Genomic DNA, 7,458 nt, shown 5'->3' with positions numbered 1-7,458 from the left:
TCCCTTAACATAGTTGATGCCTGTAATCATGCCCCCTCAGCCTTTTCTACTCTAAACATCCCTAATACTTTGTCTGTCCTCAGAGGTCACATCTGGCAAACCTCTGAGCAGCCTCCTTGCTCTCTTGGTAACCTTGTCCACTGGGGCACATCTTCCTCCTTCTCATTCCCAAACGTTGGCACAACACCACAGCTGAAGTCTCACCAGTGCCATAGAGGAGATGAATGCCCTTTACATCTTGTAAGCATGCCATCTTCCCTGACTTCAGTATATTTGCCTTCTTCCCAAAGTGGGTTCATGTTCAACTTCACATGTGCTAGACTCCCTTTAGATCTTTTCTTTTGCAAGATAGGCATTTCCTGGCTCATATTTGTTGAAGTGTTTATTTCCACCTATGTGCGCAGTTTGGCATTTGGTCTTACTGAGTGCACCCTATCCTTTTCAAGCCATTGCTCCTATTTGTTAAGATCATTTTGAATTCTAATCTTGTCCAACAACCTGCCTGTGGACCCTCCCAGCTTTGTGTCCTCTGCAAATTTAATAAGTTTAATATCCATTTCATTATTCAAATCATTAATAACAATGTTGAATGGGTCCTAGACAGAACTTCCTCAGTACATCCTTCCAGGTTGACAATAAACCATTGATAGCTAGCCTGAGTGGTTATTTTTCTAACTTGTTTTGTACCCACCTGAAAATTGTTTCCCCTAAATGAGACTGCTTATGGGAATATTTCACTGTAACATTTTAAAATCTGTCTCTTAAATCTCAGGATAAAGCTTGATCGAAAATTAGATTTGCTGAGCTAATGGGCATCCGGCACACTTTTTCCCAGGAGAAATGGAAGGGTATGAGAGAAAAAAGAAAGAAAGAAAGAAAACTAGTATCGTGTCCAGCACAATTACACCTTCTAGTTTTTGTTTCACATCCTGTTCCAGATGAAACCCATGTGTTTCAGATATATGTTTTCAAGCTATGGCAGAGATAGGCTGCCTTTGAAAACTGTGAAACTTCAGGTTTCTCTGAAGAAAGAGATTCCCTTCATCCTCCTCATCATTATTAGTGTCATCTTTAGCTCATTTCCAGAGGAAGCAAAGAAACAAACCTGATGGTCACCATCTTGGTGCCGGTCTTGGACGCCAAGTGCCTCCTGAGGGCACGTCTGCGATGCCATCGCAGGCTGGCTCTAGGGATGTGGGTCTCACAACTCAAGAGCAGCAGAACCACCACCAGAAGGCTACAGCGCACCACGTGCCTGCCTGTAAGCAATTGCTGCTCTTCAGCTGGATGGCATGGCCTAGCATTTCTCAACTCTGAATACAAAGAGCGGCTTGGCTAACTGTTCATCCAAAGAACCTTACAAACCTGATATGAAACAGTGAAACAATTCTGCCCTTAAAGGAATGTTTTGGAAAACACTGTTTTCTCTACTGCATAAGAAACATATTGTTTCTATTGAGGATTACACCACAATTTTCTCCAATTACCTTATTTTGGGAATCGATTCATCAAATGCAACTTCCCACCAGAGACCTTGGAAATTGTACAGCTTTTCACTCTGTTCCATTACAGTTTTATTTTAATACTGTAAACTTTCCAGCTGCAAACAGTGATTTAAAACAAAAACAAACAAACAAACAAGCAGTTCAGCACTTTTCTCTCTTGTGTCAACATGAAGGGCTCATTGGCCATAATCTTGCTACTTGTAATAATTGCACAGTATCAAATGGCACTTTTGGCAGCAAGCCTGAACATAAAATTTGGGTTGGATTTTTGGTTTTTAAGTTTTGGTTAGAACATATTCATTTATGATTTCATTATTTTAGACAAGTCAAATGGCTGGCTCTGATCTCTCCATCAATTTCTTTAATTAAATGCAATATTCTCCAGCTCTCTGATGATTCTGTTCTAAAAGGCAGGTCCAAATCTCAACTTACTCAAAGTTTACGGATGTCTCAGTGGGGCCAACCCAAGCTTGGATCACTATGCAAAAGTTATTAGAGGCAATCTATTTTGATTTTCCAGCATATTTTTCTCTGCTGCATCCCTTGTTCATCTGGAAGCAACTCCTGTCTTTTCTCATTGATGAGGTGAACTGGTATGAATGAGCTTATGATTTCTGCTCTTTGCTTGAGTGGCAGAAAAGAAGTAAATAGAAAAATTGTCTCAAAAATTTACAGGAAAAATTTGGCTTTCACAACAGTGAAATTACTAGTGCTCAGTGGATCTATCTCAAAATGTTGCATGCCAAAGAAATAAACCATGAATGATTGGGATCGTAAGATTTCTGTTACCAGATAAATCATCACTTAGTCAAGTTCTCTGGTTTTCCTGCCTCTGCAGGGTCTGGATTTCTTTTTCTTTCCACTTTTAGTTTACTGAAAACAAGAAATGTGTCTGAGCTGGAATACCCAGACCTGAATCGAAGGCAGTATTTCAAACACTTCTTTCTCTCCTTAAAAACTCTATTTCTGCAGTGGTTGGAGTGCTTCCTTCAGTTTCCGAATACTTAACCCATCAAGTGTGGTCTTTTTGATAGACTAGAAATGCTTCTCAAGGACTTCAAAGAAACTGTCTTACTCTTTAAACATAGCATGGTTTAGAAATAAATACTAAAACTTGAAGCTCTGATTTAAAAAAAAAATTTACAAGTTTTTGGTGTATTCCTGTTCAATTAATGTTCCTATTTTTGCAGGAAGGTGGATAATTTCCAGGAAAATAAACTCAGCAGATGTACAGCAGCAATTTGCCCTGTTTAATTAGTGCAGAAAAAAATAGAATTTCTACATGCTGATGATGGATGGGTTTGTAACAATTCAAACCATGAAGTACCAGATCCTCAAGATTACCAGAATACTAACAGTATCTTACAAAACTCTAACTTCTCAACCCAAAAGGCACTGAAGCACTTTCTAAACTATCATCAGGCAAATCCCTATTTGCTGCTAATCTGCATTGTCCTTTGCAGACAGTGGGGTTAAATCAGTTTACGCTTGCTACGGCTCTGGCCAAAAATCTCTTTTGTGCTTTTGTAATGTAACTCTGGGCTTCTGAAAGCAAGGACACTGAACCAAACTACTTCCTTTAGTGGACACCCAGGGAAAATGCAATGCCCTTGCAAGCAAATTGGGCTTTACCTTCAGGATATCCTGATTCAATGTTCAAATTCAGTGCTGACAACACAACAACTTCTGTTGAGGACACTGAAGACTGTAGGCACACGTATGGAATAAAATGTTCTCCGTCCTTTTTCACATGAATTTTGTAGACAAGTGTTTGGTGCCAGTTTTGTTTGTATCACAGAGGAGTCCAATAAACACAAAAGAAACTGGATGACAAAGAAACTGGGTTGCAAAGATTACTGCATTCGAGGCTCTGGAGCCTCTGGGGAGGAAGAGGAGGAGGAAGAGGAGGTAAAGCCATCCTTCTCTGCAATTTCACTTTTTTTTCCAACCCCAGAACAACTGGGCTGCTAGATGTTGCAGGTAAGGGGAACTGTGTGCTACAACGTGCATTAGGGACACAAACTAAAGCTCACTATAAATGACACAAGACCACTGAAGCTAATGGAAACACCCTTGTTGAATTCAAGGGGCTTTAGACTAGGTGTTATGAAAGAAATCCTAGCCCCTGCGCAGTCAGTGGCAAAACATCCTTCAACTTCAGAGAATCCACAAACTCACCCAATACGTGTTATTTTTTCACTTTTCCCTCTCTCTGCCTGCTTCATTTATCACTTTATTTATTCTATTGGATTTATTGTCCTCTGACCCTTCACTGTACTTGGAGTCACAGTTTCTCCTAAACAGAATCCAGACTCAATAATGGTCAAGTCTGAGATGAACTTCTGAACTTACAAGGTTCGAACAGGTTCAAAACAAAACAGGAACAAAAAATAGTTCTGTTCAAGTTATTTTCTTCTTATGTTCAACACTTTTGATTTTATTCTCTAGGCAATTTGACACACAGATTTAACCATGTGTGAAAACATTTGCCAGGATGGGATTGATGCCATAATCTGAAAACATATATGTAATTGGCATTGACACCAAGTTTGCATTGGAAGGCCTTTCAGCAAGTTTGATAGATTAAAAAAAAAAAAAAAAAAAGCCAAACTTCATTATTTGGGCCTTTGGCAAAAAACCCAGGCTGCTACTGTAGAGCCATGAAATACTTCCTACAATAAAACAAGTAAAGCTCCAGCAGAGAGAGAGGTGAATCTGACACTGTGGCACATTTTTGGATTCCATCACTGTTCATGAACAGCTTAGCTATCATAAAAAAATTAATTACGTTTCTAATCTTCTTGCTGCACAGAAAAGATAGGAAACCAGAAAGCCCAAACTTTCTAAAGCATTCAATTCTTAAGTTGGTTTGAGCTTGGTTTGTGGAAGCTGGCCTCCACATTTCCCAGTGGTTTGGCTGCAGACAAGAGAGATCACTGGTGCTGGAGCAGGGAAGACTGGTGCAGGGACTGAGAAAGGTCCAGCAAAGGGGAAGGAGGGAAGAATAATTTATAACTCCTCTCGGAGGTTGCTGGCTGCAGACAGTTGCTGAGAGTGGCTATCAGGGCAGAAGAAAACACAAGTTTTGCTTTGCCTCCTATTTCCTGACCCCCCAGCACTGCAGATGCTGTACGATGCATTCAGGGACAGAAAAGTCATTCTTAATCATGTATAAATATGGAAAACTGTCTGCTTTAGCTTTCTTTGCCTCTCTCACCATGCACTTTCAGGTGGGGCTAGTCCTGCTAGCAGGGAAGGAGGGTTTGCAAAACCCATGTGCAAAGGATTAGACCTTTGCTGGGGGACTCCTGGGCATGAGAGCCATGCGGGGCTGACTCATCACCCCCGGCTGTGACGCAAGCTTAATATTGCTGACAGCAAGCTTGGGAAGAGGTCTACAGTGGAGACAGCAAGGAGGATCGGCAGGGGAAAGACCTGTTAAAACCTCCCTCTGCTCCAAGGACAGAGACACTGGCCAAATATCGAGCTGCCCAGGAAGAGCCCTGGCCTCTGATGAACAATTTCGCTGAGGATTTGAGCTGCCCTGTTGGTATTAATGCTGCTTCAAGCCCAAGGAAAATTAGTATTGCTCTACGTACTTGCGAATCTCCTAATTTCTGTGGCACACAAATATGGAAGCCAAACTCTGCAGACTGCCTGAGAAACAGCAGGACCTTGCTTCTTTGGGATGAAAAGTTTCCCCATCCTTGAAAATCTGGTAACACTTTATGCACCCAAATGTTGCAATAAAGATATTGGAAATACCCTTCTATAATCCACCAGCACCCTCAGACCACCATCCATCCTGATTTACAGTCTCTCTTGTCCCTCTGACATTTACCATGATCCTCAGTGACAAATTTGGCCCAGGTTCTCTGGAAGCCTCACAATGGACATGAACTTTTAAGTTCACTTTGTTGGCTGATGGCACCACTAGTGCCGCTCAAAGTTTTGCCACTGACTTCATCAGGACTGTGCCCAGAGCTAGTAAAATTGTACAGGATGAGAGTCCTTCTTTTGCTTAAAAAATAAAAAGGCATTTCGGTGGTCCTGCCAGTTTTAAAAAAAACATGCACGGGCATTACCAGCAAAGCTGGTATGACGAATGCAGCAAAGGCAAAAGAACAGGGTAGCGGTGCAGGCAACCGGAGCCACTGCAACCGTAGATCTGAAGCCTCCTCTGTCCTTACCCGAAGTGCAAACTTTGCTGTCATCTATAAATCAAGCAGTTTATGAGGCTGCAATATTTACACTCTAATTAAAAAATCATAAAGCCAGACCCCTTCAGTTTGTGAAAAGAAGAACTCGGGATCTGCTACTGAAACGTGGCGTTAATCAGTAACTCCTAATGATCTGCTCCGCAGCCTGAGAGGTTACGTGCTTATTCAGCTACACATAACAAACAAGATAATGAGAGAAAGTGGGAGAAGCGAAGGGAAAACGTTATGGCAAACGCAGGGCTTTGCTACCACCAGGACTCGTTCCTGACCCTTCCAATCCACATCTTGCGCTTTGTTTTCTCATTTCCCCAAAGTAACAGACTTATAACGTACAGCTTTGACAACACACTACGTACGGAAAGACCCTGAGACATTTTCCGCATGTGCAACCCCGGCAGAAGCCCAAAATAGCCCTAGAGAAACACCTGCTTTTACCTTTACAGGGCCAGAACTGCAGTCCCTTCCCCGTTTATGAAAAACAAGCCTTAAGAGTCACCGTTTCCGCGTGAGTTTTTCCGAGTTCTTTAGGGAAAGAGCTGATTTCTGAACCCGCCATTTCCCACTAACGCAGCCAGAAAAGGGCTCCCCAGCGAAGGGTGGGGAAATCCAAGCGCTGCGCAACGCTGAAAACAAAAATTACGACACAACGCGCCAGCTGTGATTAGCGCTCCCAATTCCACGCTTAAACTGGCGTCCATCATTTAAACCTCCCCGGGCAGAAATAGGGCGCAATCAGACGGCGGCTCCCCGCGTCCGGCCGCGCCAGCCCCTCTCCCCGCGGCACGGGCAGGCCGCGGGCTTTGCTCTTCCCTCCAGCCGCCCCGCAAAGCCGCTTCTCCCGGCTCGGCTGCGAAGCCGCCCCCTCCGCCGCCCGCCAGCCGCGCAACCAGCCCGTGGCACGGGCCGCGGCCTCGCTTCGCAGCTTCCAAAAGCTTCGGGGCCGGGAGCCCCGGCGCTCCTCTCGTCTCACAGGAGGCGGCCGCAGCAGGGATGCCCGCGCGGCGTGGCCGTGCCCGACCCTCTAATCGCGCGGCCGCGGCTGCGCAGCCTTCACCAGCTCGGGGTGAACGTGACGGAAGGCAGAGATTTAACTCCCCAGTACGCGCTGGAGAAAAAAGCAACATCTGCAATCTATCGGTCGCACCAAGATTTTAATTCTTCTCTTTCCTTTATTTCCCCCTTTCTTTTTTTCTTTTTTTTTTTTTTTTGCTGACTTTAAGTGGACCGTGGGTGCAAAACTGCAGGTGAAAAATTACAGACTTTATTTTTTAAAACTCGACTTTTTATTCTTTTCCTTGATTCCTTTGACCATCCAAAAAGAATCATGGAATAGTTGTTTTAGGTGAATATGAGTTGGCTTACTTCTGTCACCAGTTATGTGATGCTATCCAGAATGTATCATTAAAAAGACTCAACTAAATTGCAGTTTTGACTCAGGTACTCCCAGCTCATATATTTTTGTCAGTATTTCAGACCGATAAGAATTAATGAGAGTCACAAGTGCATATTTATGTGACCACAGACACTTAAAAAAAGTAATGATTTATCCCGGTTAATAGTGCAAATTAACAAAAAAACATACAAAAATATAACCGTTTCAGATAATTGTTCTTTCTTTTCAAACAGCTTCTGCAGAGGGAGGATGGTGCTGCACCCAGAAATTTAACAGCGTGTATAAGGCGGGCCTAACTGCAACAGAGTCAGTCTTTGAAACCGGAAAAGAAAGGTCTTTT

The sequence above is a fragment of the Apteryx mantelli genome, chromosome 3, assembly GCF_036417845.1.
Source record: "Apteryx mantelli isolate bAptMan1 chromosome 3, bAptMan1.hap1, whole genome shotgun sequence".
NCBI lineage: Eukaryota > Metazoa > Chordata > Aves > Apterygiformes > Apterygidae > Apteryx > Apteryx mantelli.
The sequence above is the reverse complement of the archived record's forward strand: the minus strand, read 5'-3'. Positions refer to the sequence as shown.